A 22,142-nucleotide genomic window follows, 5' to 3' on the forward strand; every position below is an offset into this window, starting at 1 on the left:
GTCATTGCACAGAGTACAGAGTACTGAGACAACAAAATGCAGTTTAGTATCTAACCAGAAGTGCAAAAAAGCAGTAAAGTGCAGAGTATGTACATATGTATAGTGGTAATATATAAATAAATAAGATATATGCAGTATGAACAGTATTGACAGCATAACAGTGGTAATGAATACGTTAAGATATATGCCGTAGAAGACTATGAACATGAGCAGCAATAGCAGTAGCTAGTGCAGAAATGATATAAGTATATAAAGTGCAGGTGTAAGTACAAGTAATGGTAGTAGTAGATGTTAAATTCAGAATAAGGTATGAGGCATGACATGAATACGGTGAATACACTATGGACAGTGCTTGTCAGTGATTTCAATGGCACAGAGCAGAAAAATGAAGAATATGAAGACATCATAGAAAGAAAACCGACAGGCTAACAAAAACATAAACAAACGAACCAGAATGAAATCAGAAGCAATTTGCTCCGGTCAACTAGTACTTCTACCAAGCAGTACAACGCAGGTGTTACAATGTCACACCTCTAACAAGTTTTACACCGACCAGGCATCGCAGGCCTTCTCATAGCAGCTGGGACAAGGATGTGTAATAAGGTTAGATTCATGTTTCTGTTATTCCACAGATCATTGGTAAGTCTTCGACTGAACTCAACCGGAGAATATACAGTATATACCCCCCCCAAACTCAAACTAACTGACGAACTGAGTTACCATGAGGAATTCACTCTAGCCAACTTGCACAACTAACCCTCAATTAAAAAGTTACATCACAGCGTCAAGTAGGAGGGTTTACACTGAAATAGTGTGTCATCTCATTTTGCAGTGATGGGCTCTAGACCAGGGCTAGTTTTCTTTGACTGAACCCACATGCAGCAGAGCGCTGCAGCAGAGGAGTGTCGTTGGCACCTGACTGTTCTAGTGGAATGTTTATGCCCCCAGGAAGCTCAGAGGAGGCCCTCTCAGGAGAGCCAGAGAGGCACGGTTCCTCACACTCCTGAGTCACCCTCGGGTAGAGTGCTAGAGTGTGTGTATCCCTATGGGAATTTTGGGTGTAACCTGAAATCATTGTATTTTTATTTTTGTTTATTTTAATTTTAAAATGTGCAATTCATACTGTTAAAAATGTTTAAATAATTTTTCCATGTTTTAAAATTTGTATTAGTTAAAATGTATTTACCTTGAAGTATGAGCCAAACAGAAGTCAGGGTGAGAGGTCAGGAGAAGAAGAGAGAGTCACACAGGCGTGAGAGCTCGCACTGGAGTCTTGCTAGTAAAGTTAGCTTATGTTAGAAAACCAATGCAGTGAAGTGATATTGTGTGTATGTATGTAAGTAAGTAGACAAACGGACAGTGAATCTTATTACTACATTATACAGTGATATTTCGACAGTCTATATATATTATATTATGATGTGTTTACTACGGAAACTCGGACAGACTTTTAGAAGATTCAAGGTGGATACAGCGACAGCTAGTCAAATCGACGTTCGCTTTGTGCCGTGGAAGTGAGTTCCGGAACTTTTAGTGAGAATAGCCATATGTGGCCATCCCGCCCACTCATTTGAGCATCGTTCCCGGATCGTCAGTGACCCGACACAACTGTGGACTGTCGCGACGACGTCTCCACTCCAGCATTACCAACACTATGTGTGCCATCACCACAGTGAGGAGGAGGAGGAGGACGCCGCCGCACGTGAGTTGTTTTCTTTGGTGTGGGGTATTGGGCGCGAAGCTGGCATTTTGTTTAAGGCTCCCCCGCTCTCCAGCAACGACTTACGGCCTGCGCCACTCCTTGGACAACTGGTTGGGTACCAAAGTATTTTACTGTAGGTTATTTACATGCCGTCCTATAGTAGGTTTAAAGTCATTTTGTGTGTATGCTATTCGAATTTGTGGAGATTTGATGTGAAGTGACTGGACGCAGTCATAACCAAATTATTTGTTTGTCATTTATATTTTGTGTACATGTCAATTTCTACTATTTTCATAATCAATTTTCAAGTAAATAGTTAAATGTATTTCTTTGTGAAATTTACTACAATTTATCTCTTGTTTGCTAATGATAATAGTAGCCTACCAGCCTAATAGCGCACTCCAATACAATAGCCAGGACAGCTAGGGGGCGCTAAATTTGTGTCTAACTTCATCATGGTCCTAATACATACACGCACAGCTGGATGTTTTGTGTCGCATGTCACTGTCATATTAATCAGTATTATTAATCACTTAAACCATAAATCAGTAATCAGTAGTATAAATTACTACCATTGGTTACTACCACTGGTTAGGAAACTGCAGAAGAAGAGAAAATCTAAAAAGAGATCTCTTTAGTTTCTCCTGGACAACTACAACATTAAAGGAACTAAAAGTGAGATTTCACATGTTCGTGTGTGTGCCCATGGAAAGAGGTCCTTATTATCTCCTCAGTTTCTCCCCGACGACAACAAGATTAAAAGTGAGATTCCTATGCTGTTAAAGGCGAGATCTCAACAGGGTCACAAATACTGCTCAGATTTAATTAAAAACCTCTTTTGTTTCTCTCTCGAGACAGCCTTGGTGTTTAGGCACTGGCCTATGACAAAAAGACTGTTCAAAGCTGTTGTGGAGAGGGGTAGCTAGGAGATTTTGTTTGTCAATTATGGTAGATTTTTACAACAAAGGGACTCATCTCATTTCTGTCAAACTGTTGGGCTTTAAGGAAAAATATCTGTGATTTAAATGACACATAACTGAAACAATAATGAGGTCACATATAGGTCTCCTGAGCTATCAAATATCTAAAATGTTCCTATAGGTGAACTCTCCTAGACAATACTACGAGTACAGAGTACAGAGTTCATAAACAATGCTGACACATTGCTGTTGTATATTTCAGTGCCATTCCAGACAGTTAACATGTAAACACAAAACAGTGAGAAACGGGAAAACACACACACACACACACACACACACACACACACACACACACACACACACACACACACACACACACACACACAAGTTTTCGGTACACAGAGCAGAGTGTTGCCCCTCCAGTCTGCCTGGGTCTGTCCTGAGGTTTCAGTGTTCTGCTGCTCTGTGGAATGAAGGTGTTTGGACTCAGGCATGTTTCAGCCCTGGGAGAGTTGGGCCACAGGACCACAGGGATGACTAGAGGCGTATTTCCTCCTAGCTTACTGGAACATGCTCACATTAAAGACAGGGGACAAATGCCTTCAAGCACCCATTCATTTATTAACCAGTCTAGGTCAAAATCACATTAGGAATCGATCTGGAGGCAGTGGCAGTGAAAAGTACACTGCAATATGAAGATACTGTATAAAGAGGGATGAGGAATATTTATTTATACTTTAGATCAAGGATTGCCATCCACTGGCAGAAAGCAAAGTAATCATCTCTGACAGAACTGAGGATGGACTTCAAATCCCTCTCTACGGCATCATTCAAAATGAATGCAGAGAATCAAATCAGAACTGAATTATTAAATCGGGTTAAATGTTCTGGACACGAGTCACAGTTACACTTTTTACAAGCCGTTTGTCTTTAGCCGTGGGATTATCTGAAGTTAGACAGCACTGTCTCCACCACAGGCACACCAGGCTAGGAGTGTTTGATATACTTCAGACACCAGACTAGGTGTGTTTGATATACAGACTAGGAGTGTTTGATATACTTCAGACACCAGACTAGGAGTGTTTGATATACTTTAGACACCAGACTAGGAGTGTTTTATATACTTCAGACACCAGACTAGGAGTGTTTGATGTACTTCAGACCCCAGACTAGGAGTGTTTGATAAACTTCAGACACCAGGCTAGGAGTGTTTGATATACTTCAGAGTGTTAAGGGTTTCATGTGTGCCCTGCTGCCTGAGTCCAAATGACTGTAGGCTGTGAGTGGTTCTGGCCCGGATCTGACCCAGTGCCAGAGACAGACCACTGAGGGCTCCAGTGTAACTCTTCTCCTGTTTGGGTGTGACTGATGCTCTCTCCCTCTCTGTCTCGTCGTACAAACAAACAGACTCAGTGCATTCACAATGGGCTCCCTCCTCGCTGTCCTCCACGTGGTGTAAACAAGCAAAGTTAGACATGGAGGTGTGTTTGTGTGTTGTGTGTGTCACTACAGCGTTGTGTTTTTGTTGTGATGGCCTCATTGTGTTACTGGTTATGTTGTTTGTGTAGTTGTTTTGGTGTGCAATTGCGAAGTTATTCATATTTTTGATTTGTGGTTAGTTTTTTTTGTACAGTTTAAGCATAATTGCGTGGTCAGGTAACAACATATTTTGGGATGTATTTTTGTGTGTAACTGAGTTGTATTATAGTCGCAAAGACATGTCCATGTCCTGCTACGGTTGGGGTGTGTGTGTGATTAAAAAAAAAACCTCCTTTCCACAGTTAATCAATGTGCTGTTTTGCATTCAAATTGGAATCAATACGTTTAACACACAAGCAATGCATTATGCTAACAAGTGACCTTTAATTAACTTAAGAGTGTCTTTGACAAATGGTACAACACTGCTAGGCTTGATAGATATGTGCTCTCAGTAGATTTCTATCAAAATAAGTAAATACTCATTCAAATTGAAAAAAAGAAACCCTGCAATTGAACGAAAAGATCATCTCTAAATTTGTCCAAGTGGAAAACTTGTTTTGTTCTAAAAATGAACTCCCTTGGTGTGTGATTTTGGGAATTAAATAAAATGACATAAATTATGCATGGAAAACTGGTTTAGTGCCGTATAAAACCGACTAATTGACACATTACAGTAATCCTCAATTTATGGGATTAATGGGACAAAAGCTGCAAAATAGAGGATTTAGCCTCACACCAGTTTTCTGATCAAAAGTGTGTGTGATTCACCAGACGGGTGGATGCTGTTTGCCTAATCTCCGCTCAGGGTCCTCATCTGATGAGGACAGCTGATGAGAACTGACCTGTGAGAAGCGCTCCTCGCTCACTGCCTCTCGTCTGAGGATGGAGTGAACACCAGCCTAGCGCGCTCACGGATCAGTAAGTGTGTGATGATTGAAATCATTGATTTACAGTAAATGACCCAGTCATTTGGAGAAACTGTAATGATTTCTGAGGTGTATCTGTTTGGGGTGGGAGGCTGGGGGAGGGGGGTATACTAGAGCAGGGGAAGGTGAAAGATGCATGCTGTGTGTGTTGTGTGTGTGTGTGTGTGTGTGTGTGTGTTTGCCTATCAAAATTGCCTATCAAAATTGTTTGATTTTTGCATCCTTCCAATAAAAAAATGTAATGTATGTTATTAAGTATTAGCTTCTTTCACAGGTTGCAGTATATTTTCACACATTGCAGTATTTATTTCGCATTACATTTACAAATGACATGCAATGTAATGTTCTATTCTATTAAAATTCTATGTACATGTGTGCGTTTGTGTGTGTGTGTGTGAATGTGTATGTACCCATAAATAAGGGGATGTGTCTCAGTGTGTAACCCTGAACTTTGACAGCCTGGCCCTTCTCATAGCCTGAGGCAGGGTTTGGGTCCAGAGGTTAGTTTGAGTGCAGAGCTACCGCATGTAATAGAGAGGCCATTTTCTCTTAATTGATCCGCAGATAGCCCTTCCTCCAAGCGTGTCATTGCTATCAGGCAGAAGTTTGGAGGCCGGAGGAGAGGGATCATGGAGTCCCCGCATCGATATTTGACACTACCTCCAATCTGAAGCACAATAGAACATTAGGAAATCAGATGACCAGATACGTAACTACAGGCTACCTACAGTCAATATGAAAACAACAAACAAACAAACAAAAAAGCATAGAAACAAACAAAAACAGAAACAATCAAACAAACTAAAACAGATTTCACATTTGAGTATTTGTGGTCTAATTTGAACTGAAATCTCTATACATATTAGGTTTTGATTTGGTGTTGGAATAAAGATATTCAAAGATGAATATATAGCCTATATATAGAATGTAGATTATTTAACAGTGTAGACGATGGAGCATGCGTGTTTGCAGTAAATGCATCATGTCATGCATTGCTTGATTTTTGCAGTTAAATAAAACATACAGGAGTCCCCTGTTGATTTAGTGTTTCAATGTACACTAGAGGTATTGGTGATCTGGGCAGGTGTGTGTTTAATTGGCATTTCTCCAATTGAGGATTGTTTGTGCTGCTGTCCAACACAGAGGTGGGTGTTTTGGTGAACCAGGTCACACACACCGATACACCACACTCTCTCTCTCTCACACACACACACACACACACACACAGAGAAAGACATACACACACACACAAGGTGGAGGTGGTGGCGTAGGTATGCTACCCAGGCCCAGCCAATCTGAAAGGTTTGAGGTTTGAGGTCAGCTGGACACCAGGGGATCCTCTGCGGCTTTGCAGCCATCAAATCACAGCCAGAAGGATTCCATTAGACAGAGGTGAGATAAAGGAAGAGGGGAATGGACAGAGACACAGAGCAAGGGGGAGGAGAAAGAAGGAGATAAAGTAACAGACAAAGAGAGGGAGAGAGAGGGAGAGAGAGAGAGAGGGATAGTTAGAGAGGAAGAAAAAGAAACCGAGTGAAGGGGGGGAGAAAGACGGAGGGAGAGACAGAGAGAATGGCAACACTCACAAGGGATTCCCTGTGTGTGCTCTGACGAGTGGCCGACAGGTCAACGGTGAAATCCGCTTGTTTGCTCATCGCTGTAGTTCTTTATTTCTCCTCCATGTTGTTCATCTTCACTCCATCCCCCCAAATGAACGAGCGAGACGGAGGAGTGTCTGATGAATAAATAGAGGGAAAATGGGAGTGTGCGGTGTCATAGCTCATAATGAAACAGTGAAACTAACGGCAGAAAAGGTCATTCTATTCCAGTTGACCAGAGGGGTATTATGGCCCTGAAATTGCAGGGTATTGCTTTTGTGACAGAAGAATGTAAACTGGACTCCTGGAAATGTGACCTCTTAAAAGGTGGACACAAAATACCCTTGGGAGGCTGTGTGTGTGTGTGTGTGTGTGTGTGTGTGTGTGTGTGTGTGTGTGTGTGTGTGTGTGTGTGTGTGTGTGTGTGTGTGTGTGTGTGTGTGTGTGTGTGTGTGTGTGCATGAGTGCGCTCGCACGAGTGTGCTTTTATCAACAAATGTACATTCAGTATGTTTGTTTGTTCATATCTATGCGGGAATAGTCTGTTACTAGTGTAATAAATGCATTTACTATTGTTAATGTGAATGTCCTAAACTAGTGATCTGAGTGTCTGTCGTGTCATTATAGAGGACACAGAGCTCGATCCAAGGTTTGTCAGTACAGACATATTGTGATATTATACATCACATTGTGTCTTGTAAATAAAGATTTTTTTTTCAAAGTGCAAGCATTATTTCATATTTCATCCATTTCGATGTGTTTTTGTAATAACAAAATAAAAAGACCAGTAATTTAATGTTGTTTTTAAAATATGGTTATGATAAAAGTCTGTTTTTCTTGGCGGTGGAAGTGGCAGTTCCTCAGTGGAAAGAGTAGAACAGGCGCCACCTTCTGGCCAAAGTGGGTATTGACAGCTGAACATGAAATTCCCGAGACTGCAAGGGTCTGTCTGTATTAATGCATACCCATTTTACCATAAGGAGTAATTCTCATCACACATCCAAGCTCTTAATCTCTCTAACCAAAACAAAATTAAATAGCTAATGAATGTAATATGCTTTCTTTGTAATAACACGTACAATTTTTTTTATAAAAAGTAACAAATCCAATTACCAGTTAACTGCATGACTACTCATTATTTTGCCAACGATCAAGTAATGTGAACCATTTTATCTGAGTTATCATATTATTTGTTCAAAGTTTTTAGTTTGAAGCTATATGTTTCAATCGGTTTTTTTCTCTCTCTCTTTTTTTCTCTCACACACACACATACACACAGACAGACAGATACACACACACACACACACACACACACACACACACACACATGGTGGAGTCCATATTCTTAATAATGTGACTAAACCCAGTCATCTCAAGTCACAGTCTCTTGCTCCTTGCTCTTGCATTATGACACAGACATAATTACACATCCAACTCACAACCATCCGACTATGCATAAAGACCCCAAACCTCTCACTGTTTGTGTTAAACGTTCACTTCTTCAGCAGACTAATGTTATACTCCAGTGATCATGTGTGTGAATGTGGTGTGTTTGTGGTGTGTGTGTGTGTGTGTGTGTGTGTGTGTGTGTGTGTGTGCGCACCGTCAACCCTGTGACATTTGTTCATTGAGCTAGAGTTGAGTCCCCTCAGAAAGTAATATTACAGTGTTATTATTATAACATGATAACCTATATGACACATTAAACCCCTGTGATAAATTCTTACCTCCACCGCCCATGATCTTAATGTGTGTGTGTCCCTTACATGAGACTCTCTGTTGAGGAGTGTGTGTGTGTGTGTGTGTGTGTGTGTGTGTGTGTGTGTGTGTGTGTGTGTGTGTGAGAGAGAGAGAGAGAGGGAGAGTGTGTGTGAGTGTATGTGAGCTTGTAAGAGGGCAGGGTGTGTATTAACTTGCCAATAATCTGACGGCGTGTGTTGAGCTCCCTGTCACATGGTGCATCAGTGCTGCAGTGTGTTAAGGTTGATGAGTTAACCTTTTAGCTGCTAGCACTCCGACGCTGACCACTTCCACTTCCTGTTGGCAGGAAATCAATGGCGGGAGAAAGGTTTTCTGTCGGGAGAGGAGAGGAGACAGCCGAGTCTGAGAAACACACTCTTCTTCTGGCAGGTGTGTGTCACACCCCCCCCCCCCCCCACACACACACACACACACACTAACTATATGAAGTATGTGCACACACACACATCCCCACCCCCCCCCCCCCCACACACACAGGTATACAAATAGATACATGCCTGCATAGATTTACAATCATGCATGAATAACACACATGCAAACATACACACGCGAACACACACACACTCAGAAACACATTTACACACATACAATGCTCCACATTAGCTGCTAGTGCTCCCCTCTATTTGGTGTTGAGGAGTGCTTACCTGCTGTTATGACCCAGGTCATAAGTCAGAGGTATGTGTGTGTGTCTTTGTGTGTTTGTATGAGCGTGTGATCCTATGTGTGTGTGTGTGTGTGTGTGTGTGCATGTGTGTATGCGTGTGTGTGTGTGTGTGTGTGTGTGTGTGTGTGTGTGTGTGTGTGTGTGTGTGTGTGTGTGTGTGTGTGTGTGTGTGTGTGTGTGTGTGTGTGTGTGTGTGTGTGTGTGTGTGTGTGTGTGTGTGTGTGCGTGAGGAGGTGACCAGACCTGGGGCTATAGGATGTGAACACACGAGTAGACAGAACTTTACACTACTCCACAGACATGAAAGCCTTCGCATGAAATCACATCAGGTCTGCACACAGAGGACCAGCACACACATGCACACACTTACAAATTCACACAAACACATAGTTCGATTGTACCCAACACACACCTTCTGTGCTGCAACCCCTTGACTGCCCCCTTTCCAAATGAAAGAGAGAGGGAAGGAAAAACTGAGAGAAATGGAGAGAGATTGAGAGAGAGATATATGAGAGAGAAGATGAGAAAAAGAGGAGAGAGAGAGAAATGAGTGTGGACAGCTTTAAACAAGCAGGGGAAACAGGAGGAGAATCTCAGCCACATGTGGGGCCTGAGGAGGGTCAGATGATAATCAATAATGTAATGAGTAGAACTTCCTCACACACACACACACACACACACACATGCTTTCTTTCTCTCTTTCTCACACACACACACACACACACACACACACACACACACACACATACACACACACCGACACACGTGCTTTCTTTCTCTCTTTCTCTCACACACACAAACACACATACACAGATTCACGCACATGCACACACTCTTTCTCGCTCTCTCTCTCACAGACACACACCCACACATACACACACACTCACACACACACACACACAGACTGAGCAGATTGTCCAGCCGGCTTTGTTTTCCCCTGCTCATCTTTAAAATTCAAACAGCATTTGGCTGCGGCAGGCCTGTGAGGCCCGCTGGCTCTGAAGTGGTTTGGACAGTGTGCTGAGGAGACCAACACCTCCTCCTCCACCACCACCTCCTCCTTCACCACATGCCTCAGCCGTTTACTCATCTGTTCATTGACTAATGGAGGGGCGGGTCAGAGGTCAACTCCTGCACAGACAAACAAATATGCTCTTCTCCTGGCTCTCTTCCCTAGCGGGGATAACTAATTACCATCAATGGCCTTGATTGATAGTCATTACTTTGATTGGAAATCAGTAACCGCCATCAGTGCAGTTATTGTTGATGAAAAGGCTGGCTGTTTTAATGCATATGAATAAAGCTGATTATTTTTTGTCATACTGTGTGCCATAAGGTATGTTTATGTAGACAAAACTCACATATACCGCTCACATTATACACTGGCTTTTTGTCAATAAAATTGACATAGTCTCAGAGTGGATACGACAGTGACTGTGCTTGGCTGGATAAGGTTAAGGTATCTTAGTTTTCTTCTAGCAGTTGAGTGTGCCCACACACACATCACACACACACATCACACACGCATATCACACCCACTCCGAAATCCACGGGGGAAAAATAAAGTTTGTCCCAAACAGCAGCAGCAAATCAAGCTAAATGACACGCTGACACTTCAAACATCCTGTTTCTGCAGAATGTCACTTCTTCATGTGATTCACTCCTTTACCAAAACACTCCCTTGCCATTTGGGAAATAATTGGCTGGTTATGGAGTGTGTGCAGGTGTGTGTTTGTGTGTGTGCAACACTGCGTCGTGTTGTCAAACAGTTTTTCTCCCTCTGTCATACTGTCAGCTCAGAAGTGTCAGCCATGCTGATAATAGAATCATTCCATTACCAAGCGCCTTGGCTGGCTTTGTGCACCTTCTCTGTTATATGGCTCCTTTTTACTCCTAAATATTTTTTGTAAAAAATAGCATAAAAAAACACCACTCTCATAAATAAGCATGTTTAATATATTTCAAATATATCAGGTTTTTTCCCAATGGAGTACTGTATACTTTATTAATAAATTAATGAGTACAGTATATATATATATATATATATATATATTCATATTAGCACATCCTGCTCATAATAAAATGTATCTACACGTGAAGTGCATAGTGCTATCTATCTATCTATTTATCTCTCTCTCTCCCCCTCACTCTGCCTATCTGTCTCTCTCTCTCTATCTATCTAACTATCCATCTATCTGGCCCAGATGCGGCCCTGATCTGGCTAGCCAGTCCGGCTCTCTGGCCCTCTGATTAATAGACATGCAGAGTACTGACAGCTTGCTGTAATGTGATTGGACGTTGGGTTAAGGAAGCACTTTGGGGCTGCTTTTCCAGCAGAGTGCCGCGTTGAAATGTTATTCCCACTGATGGGTCCTCTGGGAACGCCGAGTCCCACAACACTCCCCATCCAGTCCAATCCCATCATGCACCTGACTGGATGCTTAAACGCCTGCTCCCCAGCAGCCATCACTCTCTCTCTCTCTCTCTCTCTCTCTCTCAGTGTCTCTATCACTCTGTCTCTCACTCTCTCATTCATTTTCTCTGTTTCTGTTCTACATTTCATTTTTTTCAATCTATTTCTGATCAAGTGAGCTTCAATCGTATCGCTCATTGTAGTAATCTTGGCCATGAAACTTAAGTAAAGATGGCCATGAAACTTAAGTTTAAGCAAATAGATGTAAAAAAAATGTGTTACATAAGTTAGTTAGTTTTACTAGTACATATTCTGGATGTATGTGGGCTTATGGTCAGTGTTAGGTCTGTTGTTAGGCGATGATAACAGTGATAAGAAAACTAAATTTATAATTTGAAAAAGAAGATATCAGGTAAATTAAATAATAAATAAAGGTCATCCGTTGTTCGCTTTTTTTCTATCATTATCTGAGTTTCACTCTGCGGGCTCATATTCTCTATGTCCCGTCCTTTCCCTCCATATCACTTTCCCTCTTGTCTCTGCCTATATCCATATACCCCTTTATAAATGTTTATAAAGTATTTATAATACATCATAGCTACTTTTATAAGTCTATATAACTATTTATAAATAGACATGACTGTATATAACAGTGTTATGATGTAGTATAAGCCCTGCACAACTATTATAAAAGTTTGTATGGGGTCACATATGGCTCTGTAAAGAGCATTTAGTGACTAAACAGCATTTGACATGAGGCAAAGATGTCCTAAGTGCCATAACCAAAAGGTAAAAGAAGCTTTATTATTAAGGTTGTTAATCAAATTAATTACACACTTTGTGATCATTTAAAAGTCAGGATTTTCCATTGACATGAAGTGACAATCATGGCAATAAGCCTTGGCAGTGTGATGTTTACCACACATTAATGGCAAACAACAGGTACTTCAGTGAATTTGATCTAATGAGGAACATATTTGTGTTATTATTGATAAACGCATCTCATAGTTGATCTAAAACTAGCGAGCTAGCTAACTTAGAAAACGACTACACCAACAATTGAAGCACTGATCAAATTTTGCTAGCTGGCAAAACGTATGTCACCAAAAAACCCCTTATAAGTTTCCGTGGAAATATTTAACAAATTACCTTTGGTGATTTCCATAGGTTTTTGTGCGAGCATTTATGAAGTTCTGGAATTCTCAGTCTCAAACTCGAAAACAAGGTGATGTATACAAATAATGCCAGGATGAGGTTGTGGGCCTAACATGTCTCTACCAGTACAGCTCAAAACATTGATGCTAGCTCCACATCTCAGTGGGAACAAAAAGCCATGTGGGAGAAATACAAATTAGTACCGCAGACTGGCCACTATATCCATCCAATATGGCCGCTGCTGAGCGATAAACAGTGACATGGGGTCAAGGGGCATCATAGAGTGCAATTAATCAGCGTTAATGTTTTAGATTCTTCTTATTCGAAATGAACATGTTATTTTGACAACCCTATTATACATTCTGATACTTCAAGATGTAAGGGCTTATACTATAACATCTTAACGCTTTATGAGTGCAGTCACCACCAGGTATAAACAGTTATATATAGACTGATCATTAAGAGTCATGAATACTTTACAACCTTTTACGAATGTGTTTATAATGCTTTATGGATACTGGCTTTAAGTAAAGTGTTACATCTTTGCCTGCCTCCTTCCCTCTCCTCCTCCACCTCCGTCTCTCTCTTAATCCCTTCTTTAGGTTCTCATCTCTCTCTTTATCTTCCCCTCTCTACCTCCCTCTCCTGTTATGAAATATCTGATTGGAGCTGAGGAGAAAACATATTAAGCTCTTCTGGGTTGATTTGAGCACCTTAATGCTCAAATTATCTACTGGACAAGGCAGGTGTGTGTGTGTGTGAGAGAGAGAGAGAGAGAGAGAGAGAGAGAGAGAATACTGTATGTGTTGAGTGTTTTAGTGTGTTTTCAGGCCATTGGTCAGTTCAGGAATTTTCCTATACTTTAAATACTTTAAGGGCCGATATTTGTTTCCCCCCTGTTCCTTTCCCGAGCCCTTAGACTTTATGGCCCATACAGGTATTCAAAAGGTCATGTGAGCTGCAGCGACACAGCTGGTGCTACCTGTAACAGCAGTGAGGGCTCACAGCTGCAAAGTCTCCAGCCCTCGAGCAGTTCGTTGTCCAAACTTGGAAAGAAAGAGGAAACCCACTGCCAGTGGTTCGGAAGAGGAAAAGGCTTTGCTGGCATACGCTGCAAAGTGTGTAAAACACCTGCCTCACTTCAGGAGTCTGCTGCACGTGATGAGGAGAGGAGCAGAGAGGAGCAGAGAGGCAGGAGCATCAGAGGGTGTGCAGGGAGCAGGTGATGTGTCATGCTGGGAGCTTCGCTGATCGATAAACATGTTGTTTCAGTTTGAATTTGGCGTATCAAATTGGGGCCACAGCAAATTCCTGGGCTGCCCCTGTGTGCGTGTATGTGCATGTGTGTGTGTGTTTGTGTGTGTGTGTGTGTGTGTTTGTGTGTGTGAGTGTATTTGCACATGTGCATGTATATCTGTTTGTACATGTGTTTGTCTGTGCGTGTGTGTGTGTGTGTGTAGAAATGACTGTCTATTTTGAAGCCAGTGAGATAACAGAGAGTGGTCAGTGATCTCCCCCTTCTCACCCCGCTGGCATCCCTAATGCCCAAACCACTCTCCACAGAATGGGCACTGCTGCCAAGGACAGGGAGGGATGGCAGTGAGGGGCGGCACCCCGCAAACTCAAAAGGACGAGGAGGGGGGCGTGACTGTGGTGTGACTAAATGAAGGGAGCAGTTGAACATTGCTGAAATCTCTCTCCTGATTGGCTGTTTAGTGTGATGTGACGTGTGTAGCCCGGCCCTCTCAGTGAGTGCTGACCTGATTGGAGGTCAGCCACTGTCCCTCAGGCTCTCTGGCATGCAGAGCACAGCATAGCGGTGTGGTATGGCATGAATATGTGTGTGTGTGTGTGTGTGTGTGTGTGTGTGTGTGTGTGTGGTGTGGTATGAATATGTAGAGGCTGGCGCTGATGTTAATGGCCTGTTTAAACAGATAGGCCAGGGGTAAATCCCCTCTGCCACACAAGCTGGGAGATAAGAGCAACTCAATACACAGACACACACACACACATACACAGACTCTCACACACACACACATACACACACACACCTACACACACACACACACACACACACACACCTACACACACACACACACACACAACTAAGGTTCAAGGGCATCTGCATGTCTATAAACAGCCCCTCATAGGCAAATACACACGCATATGCACACGCAGACATGTACACATTTGCACATACACATTCGTCTGCTGCTGGCTTTGTGAGCGTGGAGCCCTTCATTGATCTGCAGGTCTTTGTAATGGAGTCTAACGACAGCTCTATTATGCCTGACGCCATGATTGGTAAGCTGTGGCTTACAAAATTAGCTGCAAAGGAGCCAGCTTGTCAATATTCATTCGCTGCCAGAGATTACTCGTTCGCACAGAACAAAGGTGCTCCCTGCCTGCACCCGACAACTTAACTCCTTGTCTCGTAAAATTCAAGCTGGATATTGATCAGCCTCTTGTGTTGTGTCGGGTAGGAATCAAAAGTCAGGATAAAAAAAAAAATACAATTGGACGTTTACATACATCGAGAGAGAACGAGAGAGAGAGAGAGAGAGGGTGAGGGTGAGAAAGAGAGTGTACAAGCGTGTACATTTCTTCCCCATCGTATAGCTCATTGCAAAGTGTTCCAGCAACATAAGGCAAATTAAATCAATGCCTTCCGACGGGCAGATGGGCGCTTTAACACTCAGTTAGCCCTTAGATAATTGAGGCGTTGACTTCCGAATCATAAAACGGATGGCTTGTTTATACGTTTCACTGAAATAGATCAGCGAGGTTAAATAAATGAAATCCCATTTGTCAGGCCGTAAGAAATGCCCCCCCGTCATCGACCCCCCCCCCCCTCCACACCTCCCTTCTCCTCGCCCTTTCTCAAACTGCTCGGTGTGGCCTAATGAATAGCACAGGCTGTGTGGCAGAGGGCTCCATTGATGGGGTTACAGCTTAATGAAATGCTCTTTCCTCTTCCTTGTGTTTGGCCTCCTCCTGCTAGCCGCGATAAGTAGCAAACCAACGATGCTTGTAATTACAATCTTACAGAGAACCCGGCCAATCTGTGTATAAATCTCGCCATCCAATTACAAGATGTAATAATTTTGCAGTCAAGCTGGTAATGAGGTCTAATACTCATGCATGTGATAATCCCCCCCGGATGCTGACTCTATCAGATGTTAGCTTTGTAATTATACTGGCACAAAATCATTATTTCATGTTCAGCAGAAAAATGAGGTTGGTGGGGAGTTAATTTTCTCCATGCTCCGTCAAGCATAGACAAAATTTTAATGATTTAATCATTACTGCCCTCCCACACACCCCCCATTCCTGCACACACTCACACCGACACACACACACCCATGTGCACACACACACACACACACACACACACACACACACACACAGAACCTCCTCCACACGCACACCTCCCCTTCCCACCCGGCTTGCAATTGACCCATGTTACTTGTGTGTGGAAACATTTGCACATTTAAGAGTCCCATTCGCCTGGCGAGGCTTGGCAGCCCGGTATGGTTTTTATACTTCCTAATTACAGCTCAGTAAAACTATTACCCTAATGGAGAGGGAAGCAGTGGCCTAATGCCGCCGTGTCATTTCCTGCCTCGTGGCACATAAATTATAATTGTAAAAATGCGACTGGCTAACTTTTATTGCTCATGAGCTCTGATTGTTTATTTTGTGTTGACCGAAACGCTGAAGGAAAAAAGGTCATTTGTGGAGATAAGACTGTGGCAGTGTGCATCTGTGTTAAACACATGTCCTCACATTCTGAGCTGTACATTCCCAATGACACACGCGCACACACACACACACACACACACACACACACACACACACACACACACACACACACACACACACACACACACACACACACACACACACACACACACACACAGTGCTTTACACACACTTCAGTCCCCCCCCCCCCCCCCCCCCCCACAGAGCTACATTCCCAACACTCCACACATCAGACAGACAAAGCACAAAGCATACGCTAAATTCAGTAGGACAAACAAAAGTCATTAAAATTGATTTATACAAATTGCATAATTGTATACATGCTTCTTGAAACAATGCAGCACTCCATAAAAGATTACAGGAAAGGACCCCTAAATTTGAAAATACACTCTTAATTTCTACTCAATCTCTTACTTCCCAATACATCCATGTTAAATTACACTTGTTATTCCTTTTGGTTCTGTTGCACAGTGTAGAATGGATCCAGCCCAGATTTCCCCAAAAGCATCGTAAGCCTAAGAAGTTTGTAGAATCCATCTTATGAATTATCGTACTTTTTCAGACCATTTCCCAAAAGCATTGTAACTTAAGTAGTACTTGAAAGTGTTCACAGATCTATGTGTGCTGTGGAGTAGTCATAGACGGCTAAGAGCTTCTTAAGAGGGACTACTCCCCGGGGTCTCCAGCACGACATACAGGGAAATTACAACAGTACATTTATCAGTGTTATTGCAACAGTACGTTTCTGTCATTAATGATGTTGTATTGTAGTCAATCACCTTTTTTTAAGCTCTTTTAAGCTCATGAATAATCTATGCATGAGATTAAAACATAATTGGCAAAGTTATGAAATGAGACGTTGTTATTGTTTCCATTCGCTTTTTTAATTTTTTTTTAAGTGGGGGGCATATTTTGTCCTACAGTGAGTAGGGCCTAAGCCTAGCTCACAATCTGCAGAAACGGGAAAAGATTGGGGAACGGACACCCATCAGAGAGACAAAAAAAAAACCATAATAATAAATAAGAGTTTACAAAACAAACAAAAAACCCAGCGAGAGCGGAATAACAAACATATTTAGGACTAATGTTGCATCAGTGTCAACCATAGGCCTATTTATTTACGTGCCCCTCAGTATCTTCCCTGACCTCTTCCTCATCCTCAAACTCTCTTTCTTCAAGGATACACAAAAGCGCTCTTCCTCGGGCTGCAAGCCGCTCACTGTAGTCCACACGTGCGAGTGGCAAAGAGCACATGTATGTTGGACGAGTTGGATATTTCAGCACGGTTTACATGGACAATGTCCCTTGAGTACTACTTAAGAGCAGGGCTAGCACGTGCACACGGCACACGGCACACGGCACACGGCATGCTCGTTTGGGAAACGCGTGTAGAAATTAGCGAATGTTCATTAAATCACTCGTGCAGAACACTCGTAACCACTAAGATTCATTGTTAATGTGAAACGGGACGCTGGTCTGGCGGGATCAGGTGCCATCTGGTTTAGTGGACACTGTGGGTGGCGTGGTCTCAGGCCACTCAAGCATCCAGGTCCTGCAGAGCTCATCACCAGACGCCAATAACATGTCAATCATGTCGATGCACATCCATGCACACCAATACTGCTGCACTGCTGAGCTGGAGTTCATTAGCTCATCATGATTTAGTCCTATAATGAGTTCTTCTTTCAATGCGCAATCGTCCTGAGAGTATAACTGAATAACAATTTAAGGGAATTGCCCAAATTACCTGGAGGGAGAGGGATTGCAAGTAATCGAAAAACATTTACAGAATATTGAGGACATCTGGGATAGCTTAGTCTTGTTTTCCAAGCCTATTATGCCTAACGTTAACACATTGACTTGTACATTGATGGTCAAAACTACACATTTGAATGTTAAATAAATACATTAAATAAATAAATAAAATTAAAGATAATCTTAACTGATGAAGGCTGCATGAGACATGATGATGCTGAAGTACCATGTCATAAGTCCTGAATATGATAAACAAGAGATACTGTAGTTGCTTTATGTAGAGTCACAGTGTGACTCTTGAGTAGGCACTTCTGTGGTAATGACTATGTCCCCCACGCTTGAGGGCAAGTGGGGATGCTGACGCCAATGAACATCATCCACCATGAGGGGAGGGTTATCATGCACCAGCATGGGTCTCCATCAAGCGCTCTCTGCACTCCTGATCGAGCTCAACTACATCTCACATCTCCACCTGCATCCAAATGGCATGGCAAACAGCACCATCTAATCACACTCACAACTGCTGGGAATCCACAAATAGATAAATGCAACAAACAAAGGGCTTTAAGTCAAGATCTTCGATAAAAAATTGTCTGTGTGTCTGTCTGTCTGTGAATCTAAGAATTAATTTATATCAGGTGTACTCTGCTAGTCACGTTATTTAAACATAAGTCTGTTTTCTCCTCTGCAATGTGTTAACGTCACGTTATTTAAACGATATTTAAACGTAAGTCTGTTTGCTCCTTTCTGCAATGTTTTAACGTCACGTTATTTAAACGTTATTTAAACGTAAGTCTGTCTGCTCCTCTCTGCCATGTGTTAACTGGCTGGCTGTTTTGCCATTTGTGTCCTGCATGTCAGTGTGTGCGCTGGGCTCTGCTCCCAGTCAGTGTGTCAGTGATGCGGTCGCCTGACAGGCCCTCTCTGAGGTCAGTAACAGGTCCATTGCAGCAGGTGTCGGTGTCTGCTGTGACTCATGTTGTTACACAGGAGGTCAGAGCCTGGGGTTTGTCTATTGTCTGGACATCACGCATCAGACTTGTGTGTGTTTGTGTGTGTGTGTGTGTGTGGGGGGGGTTCACACTGCACACACCAGATGTGTGTAAGGTACAGATGAAGATCACATGCTTTGGGTCATGTGGATGAATCATCGCATGCTTTGATGAGAGAGGACTTGTTGCACCTTTGGGGTTAGTGGCCAAGTCAAGAGGATCAAAGACGGCACTGTCGCGTAAAACTCTGACGTGTGACGTGACTTACGGCTCTGCGTGGTGATGAGAGTGCGTGTGTGTGTGTGTGTGTTTGTGTGTGTGCATGGGAATTGTAAATTGTCTGTCTGTTTGTGTGTTTGAACTTCAGCCAACAGTGAAGGCCAAGAAGCACGAATGAAAGGACAGGCCATGTTGGTGCTGTGCTGTGCTCTGACGAAAGCTAAAATGTTGAACAGATTGGCACACATCTGTTCCAGCTCTTTGTGACGCGTTTGCACAGAGCACCTCTCTTCTCCGGAGCAGGAAAGCGTAAAACCCGAAGAGGAGAGAGCCTCTAAGCCCCCATGACGGGGACCGTGATAAATGATCTACATGCCCAACTCTGTATGATTTGACCTCCTAGCATATTATAAGACCATCATTGTTCACTATCTATTTCAACTCATGATAATCACACTGCTGGAGTGGATTTTCTTTAATGCTTATTTACACTGTCACACTCACGGGCTCAGGTAAAATCATAGATTGCATTGAACCCAGCTGAAACATTTGCATCTGACATGCATATTTAGTCCCGGCAAATAAGATGCAATAGGAGCAGCCGTGATGTATGATTTCAATTACTGATCATCTGCAGGAACTCCTACCCCTGCAAATCTACCGTTCAATCAGTTCTACGCACTCTGATTCAATCTCTTACTCTTTCGTTCTCACTCTCTCCCTCTATCTCCCTTTTTCTTCCCCTCTCCCTCTCTCCATCTCTCTCTACCTCTAGCTCTGTCGCTCCCTCCCTCCCTCCCTCCCTCCCCCATCTACCCAGCCGAAGTCACTCAGCACAAAGGCTGTTTTAAATTCCTGAAAGCGTCACTGCTTGAGGATGAGCATGAGGGCCCATTACATTCGCCAGTTCCTATTAACTGTTATTTAAATGTTGTCAGTCAAATCTGGGCCTGCATCTGCCATCCAGGCCATGTGAAATTTATTTACTGAAAGTTTTGGTCACACATGGAAAGTTAAACAGATGGTGCAGCTGCAACCCGACACGTATGCCCGCGCGCACACACACACACACACACACACACACACACACACACACACACACACACATACACACAGACCCCCCCACACACACACTCACACATACACACAGACCCCCCCCAACACACACACACACAGACCCCCCGCCACACATACACAGACACCCCCCCCCCCCCCCCCCACACACACACACACACACCCACCCCCACACACAGACAGACAGACGTAGACACACACACACACACACGACCCCCTCCTCATTCTGTTTTATGTATTATCTTTATGCCTGCCCATCTCTGGACACAGACACACTTGTTTTGCCATTTTAAACTGATCTAATCAGTAGTGTGTTAAACAAGAGTGCATCCTTTATGCATTGGCTGTTAGGACAAGCGAATCGCAGCTGTATATCACAAGAATAAACAACTCCAGCTGATTCAATTACAATGGTCAGGGTGCACGTTATCAGCGCCTGACATCATTTCAATCAAAATGTAAAATAATCCAATACAAAAGATGCAGTAGCGGAGATAGGACACAGACTGCTGCTCTTCGTCATTTGAAAGAGAGAAAAAAAAGAGCTTTTCCTTGTGTCAGCTGACTGGAGGTTCCCTATTCCAAACTCCATTACCTTAGCTGCTTTAATAATAATGCATAAAAGGAAGGGGAGGGAGGGAGGGAGGGAAAGAGAAAGAGAGAGAGAAAGAGTGAGAGAGAGAAATTGTATATGACTGTTTTTATGGTATTACTCAGAGTTGCTGTTTTATGTCATTACGCTGCGTTGTTATTGAGGATACAGGCTGCTGCACTTTAGCACATTTAATTAACAAAAGCACAGAATCCATCTCCCTTTGTCTCAGGAACAGCTATTACCCGGCCCAAATGTATTTGAAAAAGTCGACAACGCCGTTATTAATACCGAGTTGATATAAAATGTTCTAAATTGCAGATTTGATCAAAATTGGATACAGGCCACTGCACTTCTGCCTGTTTAATTAAACAAAGCAGAGAGGGGTTTGACAGAAAAATTTGGAATGTGCATGAGGAATGGCTTTGTTGCGTGTCTCTCTCTCTCTCTCTCTGTGTGTGTGTGTGGGGGGGGAAGAGAGGGGGAGAGAGAGGGGGATAGCTTTCATAATAATAATGTTGAAGAAATTGAATGTAGGAGAATGTACGACAATGTTAGTAATGCGACAGTGGCGATCGACAACAGCGTAATCTAATAGAAAGCAATTAATTGAGGACACAGGCTACTGCACTTTTCACTCACCTAATTAAAATGGGCCGCATTGGGTGGCACTGGTGATAGGGAAAGCTCAAAGCGGATGTCACCCATGTGACAGAGCCCCCCGTGTGTGCTAGTGTTAGTGTATGTGCATATGTGTGTGCCGTGGGGAATAACAGCATGCTGTAAACACAGCAAGGAGAGAGCCTCCACCTGATCGTGTGTAACCTGAGATTGAACCAGCAAGTAGGACATTACAACACAGAGCAGATGAGATGGACAAGCTTTGCTGTGAAGCCCAAAACATATTCATCCTGTCTTTGTAGAGTTGTTGAGGTGACATGAAGATCATCTGGAGATTTCTGTTGAAATTCAGTGAACAACCAATCCCAAATGACCAATCATGTCACTACTATTGATGTAAGGGCTTTATACTCCACACATTTTCATCCGAAGGACAAAATATCTATTCTTAATCAAGTGCTCGTCTGTTCTGTTTGACAAGTGCTTTATACTTCACATATTCTGGTTCT

General features: G+C 42.9%; 1 long non-coding RNA gene across 1 annotated transcript; it reads left to right on the top strand.

Moving 5' to 3' along the window:
* Nucleotides 1-1,053: 1,053 nt before the first annotated feature.
* Nucleotides 1,054-10,343, top strand: LOC116222498. The gene is made up of 3 exons (XR_004164697.2): nt 1,054-1,702; nt 8,673-8,755; nt 10,013-10,343. It is a non-coding gene; the product is annotated as an uncharacterized LOC116222498 (long non-coding RNA).
* The last annotated feature ends 11,799 nt before the right edge of the window (nt 10,344-22,142 follow it).

This window comes from Clupea harengus, chromosome 11, assembly GCF_900700415.2.
Source record: "Clupea harengus chromosome 11, Ch_v2.0.2, whole genome shotgun sequence".
Taxonomy (NCBI): Eukaryota; Metazoa; Chordata; class Actinopteri; order Clupeiformes; family Clupeidae; genus Clupea; species Clupea harengus.